Raw genomic sequence first — 15993 nt, forward strand, 5'->3', positions numbered from 1 at the left:
TTGTACAACTGCCTAGGTACCCCCTTTCCCTTCCTATTTAAACACAATATCCATCTGTTTGCCCTTGGATGAAGTGGTTAGAAAGTTACTTTTTCAAAAGATTCGAAAATATATTAAAAAAATACAGTCTGCTTTGGCTACTTCTTCTTTGCAAGCATGTCATGCAGGAGACTGTGGCTGATTTTGTAGCTACTGTATAGCAGGGTCCCAAATGACTTCCTGTTTCCTACATAGGGCAGAACTTTTGATCAGAACCGTGTGTGTGTGTGTGTTACACAGGCTGTTTTCACAATAACTAGAGAGAGAGTTGTTACCCCTCAAACACCCGGAGGGTAACACTACCGCTTCAATAATGTTGTCTAGCACCATGTATTAAACTGTTCCATGTCTGATTGCTGTACGGTAATCACAATCTCAATTATTAAAATGAATGTCCTGCCTCCTATCACCTTGATGACGGCCATGTTACCACTGCCTCCTCCAATAGATTCCTGGTCTAAACTGGACTCTGCCATAAAGAAGTTCATTTGTAGGAGAACGAAACCACAGATGAAATATGCAACACTACAGAGAACAAAAGCATAAGGTGAACTTGCAGTTAGTTCCAAACCTGACATTTTAACACCCATCATTCAAATGAATTTCCTGAAGCCCTGGTTGAACCCCAGATGGCTTCTGTTCCTTGGCGTCCTATAGGAGAGTCAATAGTTTCTCCAATAAGATTTCAATATTTATTATCATTTGAATTGACTCTTTAAAAAAAAAGTGCATTATTGTTTGGATCCATTATAGCACACTCGGTAAACGTGTGGAAAGCTACAGAGAAGCAGATGAGTTCTAGATCTTAATTCATACTCTCCAATATGGCGTATGTGAGCGGACCAAGTAATTGGGTGTCACTCTAAAGCGGAAGGTGGAATAAACGAGTCAGGAGTAGGTTTTCTTGATTGAACACAGTTCTCTACTGAGGGCATTTGGTCAACACAAACACTCTAACATAATCAATGAAAATCTTCCAAGGAAAAACATACATCTTCTTCTCCAGATGAAACAGGAACACAATAGGATTATCTTTAAACTACAACAAAAGTCACGGGATTGTCACCGTCTTAGTGGTTCTTCCTGGATAGCTCCTCTCTCTCGGTGGCCATCTTCCAGAGATAGTTTCCCCCTCTCTGCTGGTTCCATTCTCTCTCTTATAGGGGAAGGAGAGTATGTCATTGTTACGTTCCCCAGTTTATGTGTTGTAGTTTGTGTATTTGCATGTGTTTTATTTCAGGTAATGGCTTCCTGAAATCCCTCAAGCAGCTGATTGGTCGACTCCAGGGCTAATTGGAGTGCTGACCCCGCCCCCTCGTCAAGACACAGCTGTCTCCAATTACCCATTCCTTCTGAAGCTATATAAAAGCCAGTGTTCTGTTCAGGAGAGAGAGATTTGGAGGTAGGGATTGCTGAGAGAGATTTTGCTAGAGAGATTTTGCTAGGATTTTGCTGAGGTCATTGCAGAACGATTGTTTGTGATAGAGATTTGCTAGAGATTTTGCTAGAGGTTGATTTTGCTGGGAGTTAATTGCTGAGAGCTGGTATGTTCTGTGAGTTTGTTGCTCAGGTAGAGTTTATTTGATGTCCTTTGTTTCTTAGTTTGTTTGTGAAATTGTTTAATATTCTGTTTCATTTGTTCTCAGGGGGGAAGGCACCTTGGGAGTGTTTAGGCAAGAGGCCCGCGGGCATACATATACCCGTAGTATATTCACTGTCTAGGCACACTAGGTAAGACCTGGGCGGACCACCCCCTGTATTTTGGTTAGGGCACCAGGTGGTGCTAAATTAGGTAAAAGTGGTTAGGCAGGTAAGATAGGAGAGGGGGGGGGCTTTGAGATTTACTTTCTTTGCTTTGGTTCCGTCCAGCCCCTTTTCCCCATATTACAGTGTAAAGGAATAAAGTCCTTGTAAACGGTACCACATTCTGTCTGTTGTCATTCTTACTCGCACCTACAGTCCATACCTTTTTCACTTCACGGAGAGTTTAGTTGTAGTAGGGTGTTGCGTTCCCTCTTCATAGAGGCGTGCGTAACAGTCATTAGTATCGTCAGCTGTGCTTAATTGCCTCTGGTTACCTTGTCTCCCATGCCTTGTTGGGCTACTATCCATGAGCCCAGCCTGCCCTCTGGTGGTCCTTCCACACATAATAAAGAATTCTTAGCACGTAAGAAACTATTTATATCAGATCCTTGGTCTAAGGGTATTTATACTTTCAAAGACATATTCATATTATGTGAATAGACTCCTCAGTTTCCAGGAAATCTGCCAGTGTTGTAATGTCCCATGTTCATCATTTAGTCTTCAACTTCAACTCTGTCTGTCCACGCCAGCCTGTGATATCCCCTGGGGGGCAGAGCTAGCAGTACACCCATTAGTCAAACTTCTAACGGACAGACGCCACTCAAAAGGAGTTGTTTCTGACATCTACAGTCAGTTAATTCTAGCAGCACAAAAACCATGAACTCTATTGGAAAAAGATTTTACACTTGCTGACAGACTAATTGGGAGGCAGTACAGGGGAAAAAATGTTGGATCATCTAGAAATCCCAATCACCAATTAATGAATTTTAAAATATAAAAAAATCACTTAAAAAGACATCAGATGGTATTAATCCATCACCATTATGTGATTTCTGGGGCCCTTGGCATTTTTCAGCCTGTCCTGTGGAAATGCCCAGGTGGGGTTGAATTCTGGGGGAAAGTCAACGATGTAACGTCTGTACTTATAGATAAATGAATGCCATTATATCCAACCTGTTTTTAAGCTTTTAAATTATATCCATCTATCTTTCCCAGTGCTGACGACATGGCCATCTCATAGTGCCGTACACAAAACGGGTCAACTTTCAGCACCTTCACCCCTGGAATGTTTTGGCATTCAGGTCAACAACAAAAAGTAACTTTTCAGCACTTCTACAAATATGTATGGAAGGTTTGGTTCAAATCAAAAAAGGGGATTTACCCCATACTGTAGATACCAGGGGAGGAAGTAGCAACCTTCAGGCCCAAATGGTACCCTATTCCCTATATAATGCACTACTTGTCAAAAGTAGTGCACTATATAGGTAGCCATTTGGGCCTCACATCAGTGTTTGGTAAAAATTGTTATTTCATGATGGGAACAGCAAAAAAATGCTGATGCTGATGCTCTTAGCCAGCAGAGCTCATTTCTGCCCTTGTCTAGTCTCTTCACTATGAATATAGATTCATTTCCTATGAAATGCAGTAATGAGGAACTCTGAACAAGACACAGTGTGCCTAGTCTGCCTAGCGTGCTACAGAACGGACCTTTCAACTAGAAATCTCCACTTCAATAGAACTACAGAGAGCTGAACAGGTCCGTGAGTCAGTACTGATGCAGGTTTAGTGTGGCTCTAGTCTGAGGTGTGTCAGAGTCAGTACTGATGCAGGTTTAGTGTGTCTGAGTCAGTACTGATTCAGGTTTAGTGTGGAGCTACTCTGAGGTGTGTCTGTGAGTCAGTACTGATGCAGGTTTAGTGTGGCTCTACTGAGGTGTGTATGTGAGTCAGTACTGATGCAGGTTTAGTGTGGAGCTACTCTGAGGTGTGTCTGTGAGTCAGTACTGATGCAGGTTTAGTGTGTCTCTAGTCTGAGGTGTGCCTGAGTCAGTACTGATTCAGGTTTAGTGTGGAGCTACTCTGAGGTGTGTCTGTGAGTCAGTACTGACAACCTGAAGTGAGTCTCCCAACAGGTCAGACCACAGCCTTCAGGATAATGACCCTTCATTACATAACCAAGCCACTCAAAATAGACGGTGACTCATTTGCAGAGGCGTTGTATCTATGTGTGCCTCACGCACGTTATGCTATTAACAACATTAAATGTTCTCATTGCGTTGCCTAGGAGTCTACGGTAATCTCAGAGTGTGTGTGTTGGCATTACGGTGATTACCGTACAACAATCAGACATGGAACAGTTTAATACATGGTGCTAGACAACATTATTGAAGCGGTAGTGTTACCCTCCGGGTGTTTGAGGGGTAACAACTCTCTCTCTAGTTATTGTGAAAACAGCCTGTGTAACACACACACACACACACACACACACACACACACACACACACACACACACACACACACACGGTTCTGGTCAAAAGTTGTGCCCTATGTAGGAAACAGGAAGTCATTTGGGACCCTGCTATACATTAGCTACAAAATCAGCCACAGTCTCCTGCATGACATGCACTTTGCAATGTAAAAAGCAATGCTATGAGGCAGAAGTAACGTGACACCAGGTGAGCATCCCATGGCCTGTCCTGGAGATATGCTGCTGTTGTTTAAGAGGATTCTGGAAGGGTGAATGGTGACAGTTCATTACCGGGCGTTCCACCGTCCAGGGAATAGGGTAGACAGCAGATAGAGCTATCTATTTGGGCTCTTCTTTAGAAACACTTGAAACGTTGACAATTAGTCAATGGATGCAATCAAATGGTACCCTATATAGTGCACTACTTTAGACCAGAGCCCCCCTACATAGTGCACTACGTTTGGAACCGGCTGTTCTGACCAGAATGTCAACATCACTTCAGACTCTACAAACTGTCTGTTCTAACCAGAATGCCAACATCACTTCAGACTCTACAAACTGGCTGTTCTAACCAGAATGTCAACATCACTTCAGACTCTACAAACTAGCTGTTCTAACCAGAATGTCAACATCACTTCAGACTCTACAAACTGGCTGTTCTAACCAGAATGTCAACATCACTTCAGACTCTACAAACTGGCTGTTCTAACCAGAATGTCAACATCACTTCAGACTCTACAAACTGGCTGTTCTGACCAGAATGCCAACAACATCACTTCAGACTCTACAAACTGGCTGTTCTAACCAGAATGCCAACATCACTTCAGACTCTACAAACTGGCTGTTCTGACCAGAATGTCAACATCACTTCAGACTCTACAAACTGGCTGTTCTAACCAGAATGTCAACATCACTTCAGACTCTACAAACTAGCTGTTCTAACCAGAATGTCAACATCACTTCAGACTCTACAAACTGGCTGTTCTAACCAGAATGTCAACATCACTTCAGACTCTACAAACTGGCTGTTCTAACCAGAATGTCAACATCACTTCAGACTCTACAAACTGGCTGTTCTAACCAGAATGTCAACATCACTTCAGACTCTACAAACTGGCTGTTCTGACCAGAATGTCAACATCACTTCAGACTCTACAAACTGGTTGTTCTGACCAGAATGTCAACATCACTTCAGACTCTACAAACTGTCTGTTCTAACCAGAATGTCAACATCACTTCAGACTCTACAAACTGGCTGTTCTGACCAGAATGCCAACAACATCACTTCAGACTCTACAAACTGGCTGTTCTGACCAGAATGCCAACAACATCACTTCAGACTCTACAAACTGGCTGTTCTGACCAGAATGCCAACAACATCACTTCAGACTCTACAAACTGGCTGTTCTGACCAGAATGTCAACATCACTTCAGACTCTACAAACTGGCTGTTCTAACCAGAATGCCAACATCACTTCAGACTCTACAAACTGGCTGTTCTAACCAGAATGTCAACATCACTTCAGACTCTACAAACTGTCTGTTCTAACCAGAATGTCAACATCACTTCAGACTCTACAAACTGTCTGTTCTAACCAGAATGTCAACATCACTTCAGACTCTACAAACTGGCTGTTCTGACCAGAATGTCAACATCACTTCAGACTCTACAAACTGGCTGTTCTAACCAGAATGTCAACATCACTTCAGACTCTACAAACTGGCTGTTCTGACCAGAATGCCAACAACATCACTTCAGACTCTACAAACTGGCTGTTCTGACCAGAATGTCAACATCACTTCAGACTCTACAAACTGGTTGTTCTGACCAGAATGTCAACATCACTTCAGACTCTACAAACTGGCTGTTCTAACCAGAATGTCAACATCACTTCAGACTCTACAAACTGGCTGTTCTGACCAGAATGTCAACATCACTTCAGACTCTACAAACTGGCTGTTCTAACCAGAATGTCAACATCACTTCAGACTCTACAAACTGGCTGTTCTGACCAGAATGTCAACATCACTTCAGACTCAAAGCCTGTTGTTTCAAGTGCTATGTTGTGCAGCATTCTATATTCCATTCTATAATGGGAGAGGGACAGCGATAGATAGACCGAGAAAGACAGAAATAGAGATAGAAAGATCCAAGAAACAATGACCTGAGAGCAAAAATAATGTATTATCAATTGAGAAGTTCTCTGATAACCACTGCATTTGAAATATCTTATGATGTTTAGCTTTTTGGTTTGTTTTTCTTCAGTCCAAAGACAAAACTAGCAGTGAATCTCAGTACCATATATTCTCATTCCTGCTCTCCTCCCCTCCTGTTGATGTGGTTATTTCTTAAGCATCTCACTCCTACCTTCAACCTCACACTACCCTCCTCCTCCTCCTCCCTCTAATCCATTTCCTCCTCCTCCTCCTCCTCCTCTCCTGTTGTAATGGTTGGTGGTTCACTTTATAGTCACTCTGTAAACACTACATTGTGGTGTTCCAGACCCAGGCTATTAGCATCACACCTCTAGAAACAGAGCCTGGCAGGGTGTTCCAGACCCAGGCTATTAGCATCACACCTCTAGAAACAGAGCCTGGCAGGGTGTTCCAGACTCAGGCTATTAGCATCACACCTCTAGAAACACCGCCTGGCAGGGTGTTCCAGACTCAGGCTATTAGCATCACACCTCTAGAAACAGAGCCTGGCAGGGTGTTCCAGACCCAGGCTATTAGCATCACACCTCTAGAAACACAGCCTGGCAGGGTGTTCCAGACCCAGGCTATTAGCATCACACCTCTAGAAACAGAGCCTGGCAGGGTGTTCCAGACCCAGGCTATTAGCATCACACCTCTAGAAACAGAGCCTGGCAGGGTGTTCCAGACCCAGGCTATTAGCATCACACCTCTAGAAACACAGCCTGGCAGGGTGTTCCAGACCCAGGCTATTAGCATCACACCTCTAGAAACACAGCCTGGCAGGGTGTTCCAGACCCAGGCTATTAGCATCACACCTCTAGAAACAGAGCCTGGCAGGGTGTTCCAGACCCAGGTTATTAGCATCACACCTCTAGAAACAGAGCCTGGCAGGGTGTTCCAGACCCAGGCTATTAGCATCACACCTCTAGAAACACAGCCTGGCAGGGTGTTCCAGACCCAGGCTATTAGCATCACACCTCTAGAAACACAGCCTGGCAGGGTGTTCCAGACCCAGGCTATTAGCATCACACCTCTAGAAACAGAGCCTGGCAGGGTGTTCCAGACCCAGGCTATTAGCATCACACCTCTAGAAACACAGCCTAGCAGGGTGTTCCAGACCCAGGCTATTAGCATCACACCTCTAGAAACAGAGCCTGGCAGGGTGTTCCAGACCCAGGCTATTAGCATCACACCTCTAGAAACACAGCCTAGCAGGGTGTTCCTACTGTCTCACCACTTGGTATATACTCATACCATCTCCAGCAACATAACAAGTCAACTGTTAGCAGCAGGTAACTTCTGAGCAACTGTTAAACTGTTAGTGACCGTTAGCACAGATCTGTTTGTTTGTACTTCATTAGCCAACTCATCCCAAACATCACAATTCAGATCTGGCAAAGAAACAGGAGAAATAGACTGTTCTCCACAGACAGCCTCATAGCATTGCATATCCATGTTGACATGTTGATAATATTGACAGAACGTGGCTCTCTGATTATAAAGCCCGTACTGTATAACGTTAAATTAAAACTCTACAAACGAACAGCAATGTTAAAGATTGGTTTACCTCCTCTACATCCTTACCTCCTACAATCCCACCATCCACATCATGACATCACAAAGTGCTGAGATGGGAAGAAAACACACAACATTAACAACCTCCCTCTGTATAGCGGGGAGGGAGGGAGGGAGGGGAGTGAGGGAGGGAGGCAGGGAGGGAGGGAGGGGAGCGAGGGAGGCAGAGAGGGAGGGAGGGAATGCAGGACCAGGCTTGTCTGCTATTATAGGCACAGCGATGTGAAGGACTGTTACCTGCTCAGTGAAGAGGAAGGAGCTCTCAGGCAGATAAAAGAGAGGGAGATGGGAGAGAAAGAGAGAGAGGGAAAGACAAAGACAGAAAGAGAGGGGGGGGAATCAGGAACGAGAGAGAAAGAGAGGAGAGAAGAGAGAACAGAAAGAGAGGGGGGGGGGAAATCAGGAACGAGAGAGAAAAAGGAGAACAGAAAGAGAGGGGGGGGGTGGGAAATCAGGAACGAAAGAGAAAGAGAGGCGAGAACAGAAAGAGAGGGGGGGGAAATCAGGAACGAGAGAGAAAGAGAGGAGAGAACAGAAAGAGAGGGGGGGGAATCAGGAACGAGAGAGAAAGAGGCGAGAACAGAAAGAGAGGGGGGGGGGATCAGGAACGAGAGAGAAAGAGAGGAGAGAACAGAAAGAGAGGGGGGGAATCAGGAACGAGAGAGAAAGAGAGGAGATAACAGAAAGAGAGGGGGGGGGGAATCAGGAACGAGAGAGAAAGAGAACAGAAAGAGAGACAAGGGGTGCTGTTATATAACTGACTCTACAGAGTGACTCACCATCATCATCATAAGCATGTGAGGGATCAACAGAGAGACAGAGGGGCGCACTGGACCCTCCTCCTCCTCCTCCTCCTCTTTATCCCTGCCTGAGAGCATGAGTCTACATCTGCACTTTCAACATGATTCTGTCCCTCCCTGACATGACATGGATAATTGCAGGGTAGAACAATGACATTTCTATTTAATCAACCTAATTATCTTAAAGGGGTAGGTCACCTGGCAACAGTCAGTGAGAAGTAGGTTACAAGGCTCTGCGGTGTGACCATTTTACTCACGTATAAATATTTTGCTGTGAGACCTGGAATTGTTATTAAGGAGTACCAGTGTACACAGAAGAATGGAGGATTCTAGCTTTAATACCAACTAAACATATGTTTTCATTGTGCTCCTAAATCCCTTTGTGTGTAGCTACGTGTTTTAACTTAGAAGAAAAAAGGTCCATGTAGAGCCCTGAGGTTTGAAATGAAATCAGAGGTGTTTTTGTGTTGGTAAGACTGACATAGCACTAGCGTCAGAATAACCTGCTTTGAAATAACTACACAGCATAGTGTAGTTGTACAGTATCACTCAGGGTTAAAAGGTAGAGGATTCATTTCTTTATCTGGGACCAGGTACAACATAACACACGGTAGGTACTGCACCTGAGTCAGCGTAGGTGCATAGCTAACGCTGCATCAGCAGTCCAGATGATTTTTATGGTACATTAAGTAAGTTCAAGGTTGTTGTCCCCTTCATCTCGTCTCAGATACACCTTATTGAGCACCCTTCCTGTCTGTGGCTCCATACCAAATTGCAACCTACATAGTGCACTGCTTTTGACCAGAGCCCTGGTCTATATATGGAATTAGGTCCCATTTTGGATGCAGGTGTATTCTATCTCCTAGGCCAGGCTAGACCACAGCAGGCCAGGCTAGACCACAGCAGGCCAGGCTAGACCACAGCAGGAGCATGCTATGTCCTTTCAGACGGCTACTCATCAGCTTCAGGGAAGCCTGGTCTTACTGTTTCCTATAGACTCCACCTCATCTTTCACTACCTCCACCCACCCACCTCCCCTTCACTACCTCCACCCACCCACCTCCCCTTCACTACCTCCACCCACCCACCCCCCCTTCACTACCTCCACCCACCCACCTCCCCTTCACTACCTCTACCCACCCACCTCCCCTTCACTACCTCCACCCACCTCCCCTTCACTACCTCTACCCACCTCCCCTTCACTACCTCTACCCACCTCTCCTTCACTACCTCTACCCACCTCTCCTTCACAACCTCTACCCACCTCTCCTTCACAACCTCTATCCTTCACTACCTCCACCCACCTCTCCTTCACTACCTCCACCCACCTCTCCTTCACAACCTCTATCCTTCACTACCTCCACCCACCTCTCCTTCACTACCTCCACCCACCCACCTCCCCTTCACTACCTCCACCCACCCACCTCCCCTTCACTACCTCCACCCACCCACCTCTCCTTCACTACCTCCACCCACCTCTCCTTCACAACCTCTATCCTTCACTACCTCCACCCACCTCTCCTTCACTACCTCCACCCACCCACCTCCCCTTCACTACCTCCACCCACCCACCTCCCCTTCACTACCTCCACCCACCCACCTCCCCTTCACTACCTCCACCCACCCACCTCCCCTTCACTACCTCCACCCACCTCTCCTTCACTACCTCCACCCACCTCTCCTTCACAACCTCTATCCTTCACTACCTCCACCCACCTCTCCTTCACTACCTCCACCCACCCACCTCCCCTTCACTACCTCCACCCACCTCCCCTTCACTACCTCCACCCACCCACCTCTCCTTCACAACCTCTATCCTTCACTACCTCCACCCACCTCCCCTTCACTACCTCCACCCACCCACCTCTCCTTCACTACCTCCACCCACCTCCCCTTCATAACCTCCACCCACCTCCCCTTCACAACCTCCACCCACCTCCCCTTCACTACCTCCACCCACCCACCTCTCCTTCACTACCTCCACCCACCTCTCCTTCACAACCTCTATCCTTCACTCCTTCACTACCTCCACCCACCTCTCCTTCACTCCCTCCACCCACCTCCCCTTAACTCCCTCCACCCACCCACCCACCTCCCCTTCACTACCTCCACCCACCTCTCCTTCACTACCTCCACCCACCTCTCCTTCACTACCTCCACCCACCTCCCCTTCACTACCTCCACCCACCTCTCCTTCACTACCTCCACCCACCTCTCCATCACAACCTCTATCCTTCACTACCTCCACCCACCTCTCCTTCACAACCTCTATCCTTCACTACCTCCACCCACCTCTCCTTCACAACCTCTATCCTTCACTACCTCCACCCACCTCTATCCTTCACTACCTCTATCCTTCACTACCTGCACCTGTAATGATGCTTCCCCTCCCTCTGGTTCATTCCTAAAGCACATAGTCATAATGGTTCCATCCCCTAAGGTGTAGGGTGCACATAGTCATAATGGTTCCATCCCCTAAGGTGTAGGGTGCACATAGTCATAATGGTTCCATCCCCTAAGGTGTAGGGTGCACATAGTCATAATGGTTCCATCCCCTAAGGTGTAGGGTGCACATAGGCATAATGGTTCCATCCCCTAATGTGTAGGGTGCACATAGTCATAATGGTTCCATCCCCTAAGGTGTAGGGTGCACATAGGCATAATGGTTCCATCCCCTAATGTGTAGGGTGCACATAGTCATAAAGGTTCCATCCCCTAAGGTGTAGGGTGCACATAGTCATAATGGTTCCATCCCCTAAGGTGTAGGGTGCACATAGTCATAATGGTTCCATCCCCTAAGGTGTAGGGTGCACATAGTCATAATGGTTCCATCCTCTAAGGTGTAGGGTGCACATAGTCATAATGGTTCCATCCCCTAAGGTGTAGGGTGCACATAGTCATAATGGTTCCATCCCCTAAGGTGTAGGGTGCACATAGTCATAATGGTTCCATCCCCTAAGGTGTAGGGTGCACATAGTCATAATGGTTCCATCCTCTAAGGTGTAGGGTGCACATAGTCATAATGGTTCCATCCCCTAAGGTGTAGGGTGCACATAGTCATAATGGTTCCATCCCCTAAGGTGTAGGGTGCACATAGTCATAATGGTTCCATCCCCTAATGTGTAGGGTGCACATAGTCATAATGGTTCCATCCCCTAAGGTGTAGGGTGCACATAGTCATAATGGTTCCATCCCCTAAGGTGTAGGGTGCACATAGTCATAATGGTTCCATCCCCTAAGGTGTAGGGTGCACATAGTCATAATGGTTCCATCCCCTAAGGTGTAGGGTGCACATAGTCATAATGGTTACATCCCCTAAGGTGTAGGGTGCACATAGTCATAATGGTTCCATCCCCTAAGGTGTAGGGTGCACATAGTCATAATGGTTCCATCCCCTAAGGTGTAGGGTGCACATAGTCATAATGGTTCCATCCCCTAAGGTGTAGGGTGCCATTTGGGATGCAGACCTTGGCTCTCCTCTGACTCAATTATCCTTTTAAAACAGCCTGTGTTAAATTAACTAGTTATGGTGAAAACAGCCTGTATTAAAGGACTAGTTATCGTGAAAACAGCCTGTGTTAAAGGACTAGCTATTGTGAAAACAGCCTGTATTAAAGGACTAGTTATGGTGAAAACAGCCTGTATTAAAGGACTAGTTATTGTGAAAACAGCCTGTATTAAAGGACTAGTTATTGTGAAAACAGCCTGTGTTAAAGGACTAGTTATGGTGAAAACAGCCTGTGTTAAAGGACTAGTTATTGTGAAAACAGCCTGTATTAAAGGACTAGTTATGGTGAAAACAGCCTGTATTAAAGGACTAGTTATGGTGAAAACAGCCTGTGTTAAAGGACTAGTTATTGTGAAAACAGCCTGTGTTAAAGGACTAGTTATTGTGAAAACAGCCTGTGTTAAAGGACACAGGCTGTTTTCACCATAACTAGTCCTTTAATACAGGCTGTTTTCACCATAACTAGAGATGTCCCCGGCGCCGACAGAGATGGCCGCCTCGCTTCGCGTTCCTAGGAAACTATGCAGTTTTTTGTTTTTTTACGTGTTATTTCTTACATTAGTACCCCAGGTCATCTTAGGTTTCATTACATACAGTCGAGAAGAACTACTGAATATAAGATCAGCGTCAACTCACCATCAGTACGACCAAGAATATGTTTTTCGCGACGCGGACCCTGTGTTCTGCCTTACAAACAGGACAACGGAGTGGATCCTATGCAGCGACCCAAAAAAACGACTCCGAAAGAGAGGGAAACGAGGCGGTCTTCTGGTCAGACTCCGGAGACGGGCACACCGTGCACCACTCCCTAGCATTCTTCTTGCCAATGTCCAGTCTCTTGACAACAAGGTTGATGAAATCCGAGCAAGGGTAGCATTCCAGAGGGACATCAGAGACTGTAACGTCCTTTGCTTCACTGAAACATGGCTCACTGGAGAGACTCTATCCGAAGCGGTGCAGCCAACGGGTTTCTCCACGCATCGCGCTGACAGAAACAAACATCTTTCTGGTAAGAAGAGGGGCGGAGGCGTATGCCTCATGGCCAACGTGACATGGTGTGATGAAAGAAACATACAGGAACTCAAATCCTTCTGTTCACCTGATTTAGAATTCCTCACAATCAAATGTAGACCGCATTATCTACCAAGAGAATTCTCTTCGATTATAATCACAGCCGTATATATCCCCCCCCAAGCAGACACATCGATGGCTCTGAACGAACTTTATTTAACTCTCTGCAAACTGGAAACGATTTATCCGGAGGCTGCATTCATTGTAGCTGGGGATTTTAACAAGGCTAATCTGAAAACAAGACTCCCTAAATTTTATCAGCATATTGATTGCGCAACCAGGGGTGGAAAGACCTTGGATCATTGTTACTCTAACTTCCGCAACGCATATAAGGCCCTGCCCCGCCCCCCTTTCGGAAAAGCTGACCACGACTCCATTTTGTTGATCCCTGCCTACAGACAGAAACTAAAACAAGAGGCTCCCACGCTGAGGTCTGTCCGACCAAGCTGACTCCACACTCCAAGACTGCTTCCATCACGTGGACTGGGAGATGTTTCGTATTGCGTCAGATAACAACATTGACGAATACACTGATTCGGTGTGCAAGTTCATTAGAACGTGCGTTGAAGATGTCGTTCCCATAGCAACGATTAAAACATTCCCTAACCAGAAACCGTGGATTGATGGCAGCATTCGTGTGAAACTGAAAGCGCGAACCACTGCTTTTAATCAGGGCAAGGTGTCTGGTAACATGACCGAATACAAACAGTGCAGCTATTCCCTCCGCAAGGCTATCAAACAAGCTAAGCGCCAGTACAGAGACAAAGTAGAATCTCAATTCAACGGCTCAGACACAAGAGGCATGTGGCAGGGTCTACAGTCAATCACGGACTACAGGAAGAAATCCAGCCCAGTCACGGACCAGGATGTCTTGCTCCCAGGCAGACTAAATAACTTTTTTGCCCGCTTTGAGGACAATACAGTGCCACTGACACGGTTTGCAACGAAAACATGCGGTCTCTCCTTCACTGCAGCCGAGGTGAGTAAGACATTTAAACGTGTTAACCCTCGCAAGGCTGCAGGCCCAGACGGCATCCCCAGCCGCGCCCTCAGAGCATGCGCAGACCAGCTGGCCGGTGTGTTTACGGACATATTCAATCAATCCCTATACCAGTTTGCTGTTCCCACATGCTTCAAGAGGGCCACCATTGTTCCTGTTCCCAAGAAAGCTAAGGTAACTGAGCTAAACGACTACCGCCCCGTAGCACTCACATCCGTCATCATGAAGTGCTTTGAGAGACTAGTCAAGGACCATATCACCTCCACCCTACCTGACACCCTAGACCCACTCCAATTTGCTTACCGCCCAAATAGGTCCACAGACGATGCAATCTCAACCACACTGCACACTGCCCTAACCCATCTGGACAAGAGGAATACCTATGTGAGAATGCTGTTCATCGACTACAGCTCGGCATTCAACACCATAGTACCCTCCAAGCTCGTCATGAAGCTCGAGACCCTGGGTCTCGACCCCGCCCTGTGCAACTGGGTACTGGACTTCCTGACGGGCCGCCCCCAGGTGGTGAGGGTAGGCAACAACATCTCCTCCCCGCTGATCCTCAACACTGGGGCCCCACAAGGGTGCGTTCTGAGCCCTCTCCTGTACTCCCTGTTCACCCACGACTGCGTGGCCACGCACGCCTCCAACTCAATCATCAAGTTTGCGGACGACACAACAGTGGTAGGCTTGATTACCAACAACGACGAGACGGCCTACAGGGAGGAGGTGAGGGCCCTCGGAGTGTGGTGTCAGGAAAATAACCTCACGCTCAACGTCAACAAAACTAAGGAGATGATTGTGGACTTCAGGAAACAGCAGAGGGAACACCCCCCTATCCACATCGATGGAACAGTAGTGGAGAGGGTAGCAAGTTTTAAGTTCCTCGGCATTCACATCACAGACAAACTGAATTGGTCCACTCACACAGACTCAGGAGGCTGAAGAAATTCGGCTTGTCACCAAAAGCACTCACAAACTTCTACAGATGCACAATCGAGAGCATCCTGGCGGGCTGTATCGCCGCCTGGTATGGCAACTGCACCGCCCTCAGCCGTAAGGCTCTCCAGAGGGTAGTGAGGTCTGCACAACGCATCACCGGGGGCAAACTACCTGCCCTCCAGGACACCTACACCACCCGATGTCACAGGAAGGCCATAAAGATCATCAAGGACATCAACCACCCGAGCCACTGCCTGTTCACCCCGCTATCATCCAGAAGGCGAGGTCAGTACAGGTGCATCAAAGCTGGGACCGAGAGACTGAAAAACAGCTTCTATCTCAAGGCCATCAGACTGTTAAACAGCCACCACTAAGACTGAGTGGCTGCTGCCAACACACTGACACTGACTCAACTCCAGCCACTTTAATAATGGGAATTGATGGGAAATGATGTAAATATATCACTAGCCACTTTAAACAATGCTACCTTATATAATGTTACTTACCCTACATTATTCATCTCATATGCATACGTATATACTGTACTCTATTTCATCGACTGTATCCTTATGTAATACATGTATCACTAGCCACATACTCATCTCATTTGTACATACTGTACTCGATACCATCTACTGTATCTTGCCTATGCTGCTCTGTACCATCACTCATTCATATATCCTTATGTACATATTCTTTATCCCCTTACACTGTGTACAAGACAGTAGTTTTGGAATTGTTAGTTAGATTACTTGTTATTACTGCATTGTCGGAACTAGAAGCACAAGCATTTCGCTACACTCGCATTAACA

The 15993-nt window shown here is 46.5% G+C and overlaps 1 protein-coding gene across 1 annotated transcript in view; it reads right to left on the bottom strand.

Annotated features, from left to right (window-relative positions):
• The window catches only part of LOC139366528 (E3 ubiquitin-protein ligase SH3RF2-like), a 43088-nt gene that overhangs the window by 6446 nt on the left and 20649 nt on the right, over positions 1 to 15993 (bottom strand). The gene's annotated exons all lie outside the window — the stretch shown is intronic.

This window comes from Oncorhynchus clarkii, chromosome 14, assembly GCF_045791955.1.
Source record: "Oncorhynchus clarkii lewisi isolate Uvic-CL-2024 chromosome 14, UVic_Ocla_1.0, whole genome shotgun sequence".
Taxonomy (NCBI): Eukaryota; Metazoa; Chordata; class Actinopteri; order Salmoniformes; family Salmonidae; genus Oncorhynchus; species Oncorhynchus clarkii.